General features: G+C 41.3%; 1 long non-coding RNA gene across 2 annotated transcripts in view; it reads left to right on the top strand.

Moving 5' to 3' along the window:
* LOC142059426 (uncharacterized) overlaps nucleotides 1-11,277 on the top strand; it is a 53,755-nt gene extending 42,478 nt beyond the window's left edge. The window contains exons 5-6 of one of the 2 annotated variants that reach the window (XR_012661340.1): nucleotides 2,624-2,769; nucleotides 10,360-11,277. This is a non-coding gene — a long non-coding RNA (uncharacterized LOC142059426). Of the gene's footprint in view, nucleotides 1-2,623; nucleotides 4,750-10,359 lie in introns of those variants that run through there. The other variant, XR_012661339.1, reaches the window with a different exon arrangement.
* Nucleotides 11,278-13,192: the final 1,915 nt, after the last annotated feature.

Here is a 13,192-nt window from a genome sequence, read left to right as displayed (position 1 = left end):
TTATGTCTTCTGATGGATAAACCCGAGAGACATCATTCTTTTACTGTAGTGATACTATAAAATGAAGAGTTATCATGGTTGAGGTTTCAGAAGGCACCACATGCTGCACATCCTTCACACCTAGAATCCAGATCAGGGAGCTAAAGGATGAGGATTACGTTTATTTATGCATGAATGTAGCGAACATCTGCCAAAAATCTATCTAATTATTTTAATTCTCCATTTCAACAAAGTTGACCATCTGCTCTGTCATCAGCAAAGATCTTGTTCTAAAAGCTAAATCAAAAGATCACCTGTCTTGTGCATCTTGTTCTCGCTTAGCACAAACAAAATTTTAATGGTATCCATCTGTAGGATGGTGACCTGAAGAAGGTATGTGCTCACTGAGTCAAAATTAGCAGCTGGAGTTGTAGTAAGCAGAATGACAATTAAAATGTTTAGACTCTATCTAACTAAAAGGCATGTAACTTGGTGTACTCCTTAAAGCAGTCACTCTGTGTAATGGTAATATGGAACCTTCAGACACCTATAAAAGCCAGCGACACAGAAATTAAAATATATAAACTTTCCTCGAGGTGATGCTAAAGTCTGCAATGAAACTGTTGAACCTGTATTCTCTTTATATTTCAGGGGACGCATTTAATTGACATAGAAAGATTCTATCACTGCATAACTATAAAATATAATACAACAAATTGCCAAATTAGTGTTTAATATGAGAAACTGAGGTTTGTGTAACATTCTGATTGTTAATATAATTCCTCAAACTACAGAATAGTTCATTCCATTTTTTACTTTTTTTTCTTGCATCCCTCCCTGCCAAAACGAGGGAAAATCAGAGGTAGCTGTTAGAAACTAGACTTCAGTGCTCACTAACTGAAAAGAAAAATGTTAGGGTTTTATCATATCATATGGGTTGGTTAATGGGCTTTTATGCGCCTTGCACAGCCATCACTGGCTTTGCAGACTTTTATTCACAGAATCCCAGGCTGGAAGGGACCTCAGGGATCATCTAGTCCAACCTTTCTGGGAAGAGCCCAGTCTAGACAAGATGGCCCAGCACCCTGTCCAGCCGACTCTTGAAGGTGCCCAACGTGGCCGAGGCAACCCCTTCCCTGGGGAGATTATTCCAACGGTGACTGCCCTCACTGTGAGAAATTTGCCTCTGGTGTCCAGTCGGAATCTCCCCAAGAGCAACCTGCGTCCATCCCCCTTGTCCTCTCCATGGGCCTCCATGTTAGTTTTAACAAGAAGAAGGTGGAAGCTTTGCAGGACTGTAAAGACTTTAATAGTGTTAATTTCTCGTAGGAGGAAATCTGCCGGCACCGGTACTCGATAGGGACTGGTCCCCCCGGCGCAGGCTGCCGGAGGAGCTGCGCTAGCAGGAAACCCTGCGTGTTATTGCAGCCCAGGCCAGCTGAGCCAGGCCTCCAGACCGCTGCCAACGCTTCCAATGCCTGGTACTGCTGTCAAAACCCCAAGTTTTTGCTAACTGAGGCTGCAGATAACAGTACGTGGTTGACGCTTAGCACTTAGCAAAAAGGCAGCGTTTATGTTATGTGCTTATTTGCAGTGCACCAGAACTGTTTAGTCTAGCATTGGCGTGAACTTGTTTCTGTCCGCTAAGTGTAGTACTATCAGCCAAAATTACGTGACTTCATCAATCTCTCTCAATACCAATTAGTGGTTATTTTCCAGAACAGTCCCATTTAGATTAAGATAACCTATTACGCTATTAGTACTTATATTATCCTGATGATCACGATCCAGCTGCTTTAATTAGGCACATCAGCATGTCTGTGTAAGACTGCTCTTTTGCAGGCAGTCTTTTCAAATTTTTTTGTTAGAGGCTCATCAGCCTTACTGACACATCATGTTGTGTGCCAAGAAACACCTAGCGATCGGGCCTTACCGCTGAATTTCAATGGGAAATGCTTTTTGTGAACAAAGTCTTCATGAAAGAAAAAGCAGTCTTTTTGAAATATTTTTTTAATTGAAGAACAATAGGATTGTACTCAAGGAGTAGAGATTATCTGAAATAATAAAAAAAATCTAGTTATCACAGAACCCCAGACTGGTGGGGGTTGGCAGGGCCCTCTGGAGCTCACCCCGTCCCACCCCCTGCGTGAGCAGGCACCCCCAGAGCAGGGGCACAGGGCCGCGTCCAGGTGGGGGGTGAATGTCTCCAGGGAAGGGACCCCACAGCCTCTCTGGGCAGCCTGTGCCCCTGCTCTGGCACCCGCACAGGGAAGGGGTTTGTCCTCATCTTCAGGGGGAACTTCCCGTGTTCCAGCTTGTGCCCGTGGCCCCTTGGCCTGGCGTTGGGCACCGCTGGAAAGAGCCCGGCCCATCCCCCTGACACCCGCCCTTCAGGTATTTATAGGCATTGATGAGATCCCCCTCAGCCTTCTCTTCTCCAGGCTGAACAAGCCCAGGTCTCTCAGCCTTTCATGCTTTACCGCATGCAAACTTAGGCTGTGGATTAGTAGAGGTAACAGAATAAAGCATGGTATTTACTCACCATGAAAGCAAATTCCTTTTCTCTCATATGAATTTACCATGTGTCTTTCAAAATCCTTCATGTTGGTTTCAAATAGTGTTTTAATAATCTATTTTTCCTTAGGTTTTCTGGAGGCTGGAGCCACAGCAGAGAAGAGGTAGCTCCTGGCGTACGAGGTCCGTGCGTACTCGCCGGGGCCGAGCTCTGTCACAGCAGCAGGAGTTTCCCCATGGCTCAGCCCATCCTCCTCAGCCTCTGCCCAAGTCACTGTAGGTAACTGCTCCGCCAGATAATACTGGGGAAAAAAGGTCTATGGTATTTAATATATACTTGATGCAATTTTTTCTCCATACAGAACGCCTTGTTTGACTATATCAGATGTTCAAATAGAGGACATTAGCATTCTGCCTCTGAACAAAGCACTTTCCTCTGCACTAAGTTGTCCAGGTAATGGTAAAAAGTAATTCTGAAGGCTGATACTAAGTATAATTGAACGCATTCAGGGCACAACTGCAAATCTTTTGAAGTCGTCATAAACCATGCAAAACTACTTCCTTGGTGACAGTTTGTTGAGCATAAAAATGGAATTTGAAGAGCCTAAGCTATTGATTTCCATTCAGTGAGATACTCGGCACAGCTTACAGGTCTGTTACGTTCCATAGAAATGCAGTGTCTCCTGAACATACGGATGATACCGTCTATATTATAAATATCGCTACAACGCTGCTGGTGTGTGTGTGTGTGTGCACACAATAGATGCACATCGGTAGCTAGGGTAGGAATATATTTATTTTGCACACTTTAAATACTTTCAAAATTAGGGAGCAGCAGAACTGTGGTTTTATACATTCTCCATCTCTTGTCTAGTGCATATGGTGTCTCAAGTAACTAGCAGCATGGTTTAAAATAGCAAAATTGTGACCATGACCTCAAAGGCAGCACAGACGGCTTCTCTAGAATCTCTAGGTATTTGTTTTAGAAAATGTCTTTATTCCTATGTATTAAAAGTTTGGGAATTCCTCAGTGTTGCTGATACAAGCATTTGCGGAGCTGGGTGGAATGGCTTCAAGCTAAAACCAAGCAAAAGATGTCAGGAATGTAAAGAGTATTTCTTCCTTTTTTCATCTTTGTTCTCTTATGATATATTGTATACAGCTCACGTTTGAGATACCATAAATTGGAAAGCCCATGCAGATTTAGTATCGTGTAATCACTGTCACTGTAGCAATAATTAAACGGAGTTGTGAACAAAAGAGTTTTCTAATGACATTTTAGAGGAAATTTTCTTTCTGATGGCTTGTATTTTTGAGAGCAGAATGCCTATTATTTTTCAAGGATGATAGAAGAATCCCTGGAATCATAGACTGAAGAGGTGTTGTCAAGGTGCTCACCAGAAATATGTTCCTAAGTAATTTTAATTAATAGCAGCACAAATGTTTTTTTATCCGCTGAGCAATAATATCATGAGTCTGTGCAAATCCTAACTGGTGGTCACTTATAAACCAAATAAATAGTGTTTCCTACTAATTGCTTGGGGACAAAATTCTTCACCTAGCTCTATTAGCTATCTATTATTGTAAAACAATAGATTTATTAATGATCCATTTTCTGGTGGGTGAAGAGGCCAATAAAATATCTTTGTTTTCAATCAGAAGACAGCTTTTCAATAACAGAAGAATTGAGCTGTAGATTTCCTTGAACTTTTTTCATTAGGTCTACTCTAAATCTGGCTGGAAAATATACACTTTATTGCACAACAGTTAAAGCATAAAAAGGCGAAGAGTTTTGAAGCATTGTTAGGAACGTGGGAACAAGAGCACGAGGTTGTATATACGACCAAGTAATCAGAAAGCAATAAAGTAATGAGAGTAGACCGTAGTGACAAAATAACTGTCTCATTCTCATAAGATGAGTTTCTTGACGTTTATTTTTAACTGCTGTCTTTGGCGTTTAGACTGCAGCTTTATCCATCACTCTGATTAATTTATTGACCATTTATTCCCTAAAAATAAGGCGCATTTTGTTGAAATGAATATGGCTAATATCTTGCCATTGAGGAGGTAAAATATTTTGCATTATTTATCATTCCGTTTTAAAACAGGGTACAAGCACAGTAGAAAACCTTTCTGTCAAGTATCTTTTTTTTTCCCACGTAGTGCATGAGAGCAGTGGGTTCAGTATAAGAAAGGAAAATTAATACAATAACATTAATGTTCCCTTACACTCTTAACGCTTAACAATTTTCAAAAGAGAACGTGTGAACCAGGCCTCCAGCATTGTTTGTCCTCAGGTATGCAGTCCAGGCCTGACTCATTCTGTCTGTTTTAAGTGCCCCAAACAGATGTTAAGCACCTAAACAAACAGCAGATGACACTCGACAAAAAGACTTAGGTGCTCCAGAAAGCCACAGACTGAGCAGAGCTACAACTTCACCACCAAGACGGTCTGAAAACAGACTGGTTTGTGTTCCTGTCCTCCGTCTTGAGCTTAGATTCATTCAACCTGAGGTCCTCTCCTGAACGCAGGGCATCCCAGCAGAGCTGCTGTGGGCCTTTGGTACACGAGATGAGTGATTAGAGAACCCATCAAGGAAGTTTGTGCGTGTGTGTTGGGGGCTGTAGCCCTGTCTGAGGTTTATTTCAGACTTGGAGGGGTGCCGGTGCTCTCTCCTATATTTTAAGACATGGCTCTACTAGGCTGCAGGTGATTTGGGAGGGACAGGGAAGGTGTTCTTTGTATTTTGTTGAAACCATGCTGCTGACTGTCCAAAGTTCAGTAGCAGAGCGAGGGGCTAAGCAAGATGTGTGCCTAAATGAGCTAAAGAGCAGTTTCCTTTAGGGAGAGGAATGCCAGGACTCTGCCTTCACCTGGGGCATTCCCTTGGAAATACTTCCTTCCTGGGAAGAGATGTGAGGCTCCCAGCTTCACATTCAACAGCGTGGGACTGTCCTACAGAAACACCCATGGCTCCGGTACAGGTCATAATTTTTGGGGCCTTAGTGAGCTGTTCTAAGGCTTTCATGACCCTGCCCTATTCCTTCCTGAGCCTGTCCTAACCAAGTCTTTAATTTGGCAGGCTGAAGACCAGGCAGGTCCAGGCTGTTTATACCTCAGTTACCCTTCTGTTACACAAATCCTTCCCCAACACAAGTTGCCATGATGATGAACTCATTCATATTTTTCAGATATTTATGTAAAAGGAGGAGAAAGAAGGGATGAGATGTAAATACAAAGATAAGTAGAATTGACCTTATTGCACTCTCAGCCTTAAACCAAATTAGTTTAGGACAAGTATTACTTTAATTAAAGTAATTATTTCATTCCGTATGTGACTACCTTGTAATCAGACACCGAACAGACCTGTCAGCTCTCACACTTTCTTTATGAGACTCTTCCACATGGGCTCCACGTGCTGTTCCCCAACCACGGTATCAGCATTACAAGCCCTTGCAAAGCAACCTCCATGATGCTGCTAGGACTACAGCAGTGGTGCCATCTCCTGCTGAGACCCCTGAACTCCAAAGTGTCCTGCAGGACAGTCCACAGCCCCTGACTACTCTCGTGATACCATAGCCTCATCATCAGTCCCTTCAGTGTCCGCCATCAGAGTATACAGAAAAATAATCTTTCTATTCTTTTCCTTCTTCCAAATCTGAAGCCACCTTCCCCCCACAATAAATATTTCACATAGCCATGTAGAAACAGAGCGCATACCAGCAAAATAGTGAAGGGAGAAGGACAGAAATCAGGTTTGCTTAAAGGACCCATAAATACAAATTTGAAAAAGAACGGCCATTTCTGTCATTTTTGAGGAACAGGAGAGGGAGCAGGGAGAGTTCAGACTGCAGGTGTTTTACTGTGTAAAGGCTGTTGGGCCTCAGTGAAAAATTTACCACTTAAACACTCATTTGTTACGATAAGGGTGAATTAAAATTCCATCTCGCTGCAAAATCATACAAGTATCTTAAAACTTGAGATTAGAACTCACTATAAAAATAAGACTCATTATTTCAAGCGTTTTAAGGGAGATATGCGTAAACCAAAAAGATCACTGTATCTGATCATTCTGGTCTCAGTGATCTTTTTTTTTGTTCTTTTTTATCCCATACTGATGTCTACTTGATCTCAATGAAAATCCTGAGTGCACAAGAAGTATGAGACTGGACCATCGATTACCCCAGAAATAAACCCTTATTTGCTAATTCAGGTCCCTAAACAGTTATGGCAGAAATTGAACATAATGGGATCTATAAATATTTTATATAATTTCCAGCTAAGTGCCTAAGGGATGTCCTGCAGGCATAAGGAGTGAAAAAATATGTATACATATACATATGGATACACACACGCACACACACACATGCTTATGTTCTACTTGATATTACATTAGTCAGAGCACTGGCTTCCTAATCTTTTCAGGGTAGGCACATATGTTGAAACAAGGTTATACCTGCAGTGATTACAGGTTAACTGACAAAGTTGATGAGTGTACAAATACCAAATCATTGATGCCAAAAATCTACTGAATCATGCATGATTAGAACAATTCTATTACCAGATTTTTGAGTCTACCTAGATACAAATGAGGAAGGGAAAAATGAAAGTGGCTTTCATTTTGTGACAGTGGACGTAGTTCTAATTGAGGTACACACCACTGACAGACACTGACATTCAGCCTACACTTAGTTCCTCGGCTCCTGATAGGAAATATTGCCAGGGGAAAGGCAAGGCGCTATTTAAGGTGATTAAAGAGTAATGAACTTTAATATAAAAATGTAAATTTTAGCTTACTGATAAAAAGCAATCTGCCCATACCGTCCATTAGGCAGTAGAGTAGCTTTTCAAAAGAAGTCACTGATGCATCAACAAAGCTGTTCGAAGTAGACCAGATAAAACACTTAAAAGATAAGTGGAGAGGATCGTGTTGTAATTATAGTGCACCTGAAATGGCCCCAATGGTCTTGTCCGACCTTCTGATCTCTAAGTGTGGGATAAACAGACCATGGCATGTGAGCGTGAAGGCCGGATGAACAGAAAGCCACCCGTGACACTAGATGATGAATATTTTTCCCAAGCCCGCAGACACAGGAAGAGCAATTGCATTGCTTCCACAACAAATGGGAAGATAGCAGTAGTAATTCAGGGCTGGATTACGTGATGTTTCCTTCTTTTAGAAAAACACAGCCCTCCACGGTGAAGTTACGTCACTTCTCCAGTTTGTCAGCTTTGTAAATAAGCTGCAGACCTGTTGAGATAAACCTCCTCCGATCTCACGTGAGGTGAGACAATGATTTGACTGGGTATACAGTGAGTTTATGATACACAGTGCCACAAGAGACCATCAGCAGAGGCAATATGGGGCTTTCCTCATGAAGAGGGGCAGAAGGTGTTTGCCCACAATGCAGAAAATCAGGAAAGTTATTTTTGCTACAATGTTATTGCAATTTTTATTGCTATTTTGACTTCTGTTTTTGCATATGTAGGGGCTTCTTATGCAGAACTGCCACGTTCACTTCCCTTGGCAAGCAACAGAGTACTTACCTAGAGGCCACAACTTAATTTATGATGCCAATGCTGGTGGTGAATGTGGCAGCTAGTGTATGTAAAAGGTGGCTAATTTAAAAAAATCTGTAGAAGCGCATACCGAAAGCAATTCAAAAGAAAAGTAGAAAACTAGATCCAAATCCTCTGCTCAACTTTTTCTGCCACATTTCCTTCCATCTTGTATCATCTGAGGTCTCCCATCAAGAGGTTTTAACATCCCATTCCTCTTACACAGCATACAATCCTGACACCAAAATGCAGCAGTCTATTTGTCAGCACAAGGTCATTACTTTTATTTTCATGGAGTAAATAGACAATTTGCTACAGGTTACAGCATCATAAAGTTCTATCACAGCTGTTCTAAGATATAATTTCCCAGTTAAAGCATGAAAGCCCTATCTACAACACATAAACACAGTGCTTGATAATCCAATTGCTTTAGCACTAGCTTTTTGTTGTTTCAAGCATCTCCAATTCCTAACCATGGATGCACCGTTTGCCCTAGATAAGTCATCCAGCAGCAGTCTGCCTGCTCTCTGTTTGTGTTCTATCTTGTTATCTATTATTTGTCTTTATTCATCCTGTCAATACCATATTGACAATATTCAGCTGGAGAAGGGAAGGCTGCGGGGAGACCTTATTGCGGCCTCCCAGTGCTTATTGGGGGCTGTAGGAAGGGTGGGGGCAACCTCTTTAGCAAGGCCTGCTGTGACAGGGCAAGGGGTGATGGTTTTAAACTGAAGGAGGGGAGATTTAGACTGGGTATAAGGAAAAAATATTTTACAATGAGGGCGGTGAAACCCCGGCCCAGGCTGCCCAGAGAGGTGGTTGATGCCCCACCCCTGGACACACTCCAGGTGAGGCTGGACGGGGCTCTGAGCGACCTGCTCTGGTTGATGTCCCTGCTCGCTGCAGGGGATTGGGCTGGATGGGCTCTAAAGGTCCCTTCCAACCCAAACCGTTCTGGGATTCTATGATATTTGTCAACATTGGTATCCATTCTGGTTTCCCACCAACCTAACCGTTCTGCCATGCTCTCTGCCCCCCTGACTACCCCGGCCCGTCACTGTCACCACCGCACGTACCTGCTGCCTGTCGCTAACTGCACTGTCTAGTAAAGGGTAGATTCAAGTAGTATTTGTACAAAGGCAGAAATGTGCACAGGGCCTAGATAGAGAAAGCTAATTTTTTTCCTTGTGTGTTATTAGCCCTTATGGCGTTAGTTACTGCTACACCCCATTACCTGTCCTGGTAGGGTTCAGCAGAACTTCTCTGAGTTGCAGTGAGAGTAGTTCCTGGAACCCCACAGTAGCTCTGTGCAGGTTCAGCCGTCCTGGGGTCCATCATCTCACCAGGAAGGGTCCGATGTTTTATTGATCCCTCTATTATCTTGCTGCAGCTTCACAGTACGCTATTCTCCTGCCATTTTCTACCAGACCATGTAAATTATATATGTTTAATACAATCAAAAAGGGTGGTTACAAATGCTGAAAAGCGGGATAGTAAAAGGCAAATGTGGAGATATTCAGACGTCCATAGAGAGAGGTGTGTATATATGTTTGTGAAGCTGCCTTCATTTCCAAGAAACTTCCATTTAGGAAAATGTTGTTATTGCAATTGTATTGCTTCGTAGGAAGCATTAGTAGGGTCACGGTTGTGCTTTTACATGGGCTGTGACCCCATGACGTCTTAACAAATGCTCGTGTAGTTCGCTTCTGCTAATTAAGGCTATACAAGAGGCCTTTCACATTCACTTTGGTTTCAGAGCCAGAACAGAAGACGGGGGGGGGGGGGGGAACCAAGAGGAAAACACCTGGAAAAAAAAAGGAAAGGGAAAAAAAAAGAAAAAAGCCCAAATTATCCTTGTTACACTGGTGTTAATCTGGCTGGCTCAATGTCATTTTCCTCTTGTTTTTCTTTGTTACTAAATGTTATGACTGGTGAGATTCAGCTGACCTAAATGCAGTCAGTGGCTGTTCTGCACATAAATGTTTTTATCCTTCAAGCTCAGGCAGTAATTATTTGAGCTTGGTCTTGAAAATTCCCAAGACACAGATATGCTTACAAAAATCTTAAAGACTTTGGACAATAGTGGTGGAACAAACAGTTAATTTTAAATACAGATGAATTCCAATACTTAAGATATACCACAAGGTCCTCAAAATTTTAGTGACTGTCTCCCACAAACACTCTAAGGGAGCAGCTCTGGAATAACACCGATGTAAATTAGGCCAATATCGGAATGTTCATTATTGTAAACATAAAATGTTCCCTGTAGTCATCTTGCCCAAATTCTAAAGGTTAACTTTCTTCAGGGGTCTTCTGCCTGACTCCACGTTCCACAGAGTATTCAAAACGTTGCAGAAGGTGCAGCCACAGTTACTACCATTTGTCAACTACCAACACATAGAAATTGCTATGCTTCCAAAGGGATTCTTCACAACTGGAGTGAAAAATAAAATATGATGCTAGCGGTGTCATTTACCATGGCATACCCTTTCCTTTCCTCGGGGGGGGGGGGGGGGAAATATCCTTGGAATAATAAAAGTATAATGCAGTTAATTAAGCTGGCTACTTCTCAGTCTTGGTGGTTGGATTATGCAATCTAATTCTTAGTTTAAGACCAAGGAAGACAATGGAGCGTCGTTCTCTGACAAATATTTCTATTTTCTTTTTCAACTCACAGGTGCCACCGAACCTCTCACACTTCACTGCTCTCCAACAGGGTGTGCGTCGCTTTCTTAATCGTACGTGAAGTGCTCCGGCGATTTATCCCAGAGCACTTGGTGTGCCAACCGGGTGAAAACCCAAGCACTTTCGCTTTGCCTCTAGTAACTGGAGACAATAATTCACCATTATAACCTCAAACAGTGTCACCAGAATAGTTATGACCAAGACCTTTTGTATTAAATGTCATCTGAAAGGCAACAAATTTAGTAACGTTATTTCTGGTAGCGGTCTCTTACCGTCACCCCGATTTAACACTAAGGCAAAGAGAAAACTGCCATGGCACGAAAAGCTTTGCGAAGGAAATATCTGTGTATTGTTCAGCATACGCTGTGCAGTGAGACTGATAGACTAAGACGGTTAAAAACACAGATTGCAGATAAAGGAACCAAACACAGGAATAGCAATTAAAAAGTTAGTGTTATGTATTGAGTTTTTCATTTGTTTCCCATTAAAACAACATTTTAACTTGAATAAAATTTTCACGGTCTCTATAAAAAAGACAATAGACTGCTAGCTTCCCTTTACAGAACTCATTCTTCTGCTAGAAAAAATAACAGTGATTCAGGGAAATAATAAGCTACACAGAGGCATGCAGAGCTGAACAAAAGTTTCCATTTTTGCTGTTGCATTGAGCTGAGAAAATAAATTTCCATGAATAATTCAGTAAACTTAACCTTCTGGTCCACTCATAGACAATCCACTGAAAGTTCATGATTTTTCTAATTACGTTGTTTATTCCACCTTATCTGACAAATACATAATTTTAACTCTGTGGATTAAAACCACTAAAAGGACAAATCATCTTGTGATGTATCAGACCCATCGTTTCTCTTTTCTGGTCGGGTGACTGTGAAAGTGTTTACTGCCTGAATGTGTCTATATATATAACTCAAGTATTCATGAGCAGTTGCACATACAACGTAGCCGTTCACTTTGCTTTATTGTGCATCGCTTCCATTAAATCCTGATCGCTGTGATGCTGAAAGCTACATATAGAGACAGAACTATGGTGAGAAATGGAAAAAAGAAAAAGAAAAGGAAAAAGAAAAGGAAAAAGAAAAAGAAAAAAAAAGAAAAAGAAAAAATCCCGAACAAATTTACAAACTTTACAACTTCACAAAATTTACAAATTTTATGGTATTACTTGCAATATATTTTTGAATTAACAAAGAAACTGACAGTTTCCATCTCTGAGATTCTGCCACAGTCAAATGGCTGCTTAAACTGAAGAACTCTTGGTTAAATACAGCAAGGGGCATTTTTTCACTGACTTCTGCTTCAAGAATGCAACATTTCACTTGGTTCAAAGTAGGTGAAACTTTTGACAGGATAAATCTTTTCAAGAGCTATTAATTTTCTTGCTTTGGGGTGAATAGAGACACAGAGGGTTAATAAAATGCCCCACCATGCTTTTAACAGGCCACTTAGTCTCATTTTGGGAGGTAGTTGGGGGCACTGAGATGCTAAGTCTGCTCGTTTTATTAGTTTTGCATTTCTCGGTTACAAAAAAAAGGAATAGGAAACATGCTTTTAAGTTTTTTAATTTTATGGGTATGAGCAATGCCATAATAGTCAAATAGAGAAAGCTGAAATATTACACCACATTGTCTTTGAGCCACTTGGAATACTTTGCTTTCCCTTGTAGGCAGATAAGATATGGGATTTGACGCCGATGAGTTAAAACTGACCTTACTGAGAACGCGTTTAGCCGATACTCACAGAAAGCTACACAGGTCGTTCAGAGAAGTTGCACAGCTCAATAGTGAATTCCTGTTCCCTGTTCTGAAGGAGGTGCTTGCAGACGGTGATGGCTTCCATCTGATTACCATTGGTCTGGTCTGCGTAAGTAAAAGCATTGCACCATAAATAATCACCAGAAATGCAATACCGCTGTGACCGGGTCAGGCACCGCAACAGCTGACAATTTGTAGCATAACAGGTCATCTAGATCTAGGCTCAACATTTCACGTTAGGTTCTAAAGGGGCTGAGGAACTTCCCTTTTGTGAGGACATTTCTATACTTTCCTCACATAATCTGCCGATAACATTAAAGGTGTCCAATTTATAGCTTCTCCACTAGTAAAACACTGTGTTCTGCTTAATTCGGTGCAGCAGTTACACATATTCAGAGAGCGCACGGCCAAAACAAACGGACATAACAAGAACATGACATCTATTGCTATGCCTTTTTTTTCTTTTTTCTTTTTCTTCTTCTGTGTTCTAGTTGTCAGACATTTAGGTGAACAGTAAGTGTTCCATTGCCTTTCCCACCCCTCTACAATTAAAACCCCTCATCACAAGATCTATTTAGAAAGCAAAGGACATTTCTTTCTTTATCACCCAATTAAACACAAGTACAATTAAATAAATGAGAAAAGTATAAATTATTCCTCATTGATTTTGCTAGCAGTACCTGTT

Source organism: Phalacrocorax aristotelis, chromosome 6 (genome assembly GCF_949628215.1).
Source record: "Phalacrocorax aristotelis chromosome 6, bGulAri2.1, whole genome shotgun sequence".
Lineage (NCBI taxonomy): Eukaryota > Metazoa > Chordata > Aves > Suliformes > Phalacrocoracidae > Phalacrocorax > Phalacrocorax aristotelis.
This window is presented reverse-complemented; position numbering and strand designations above follow the sequence as displayed.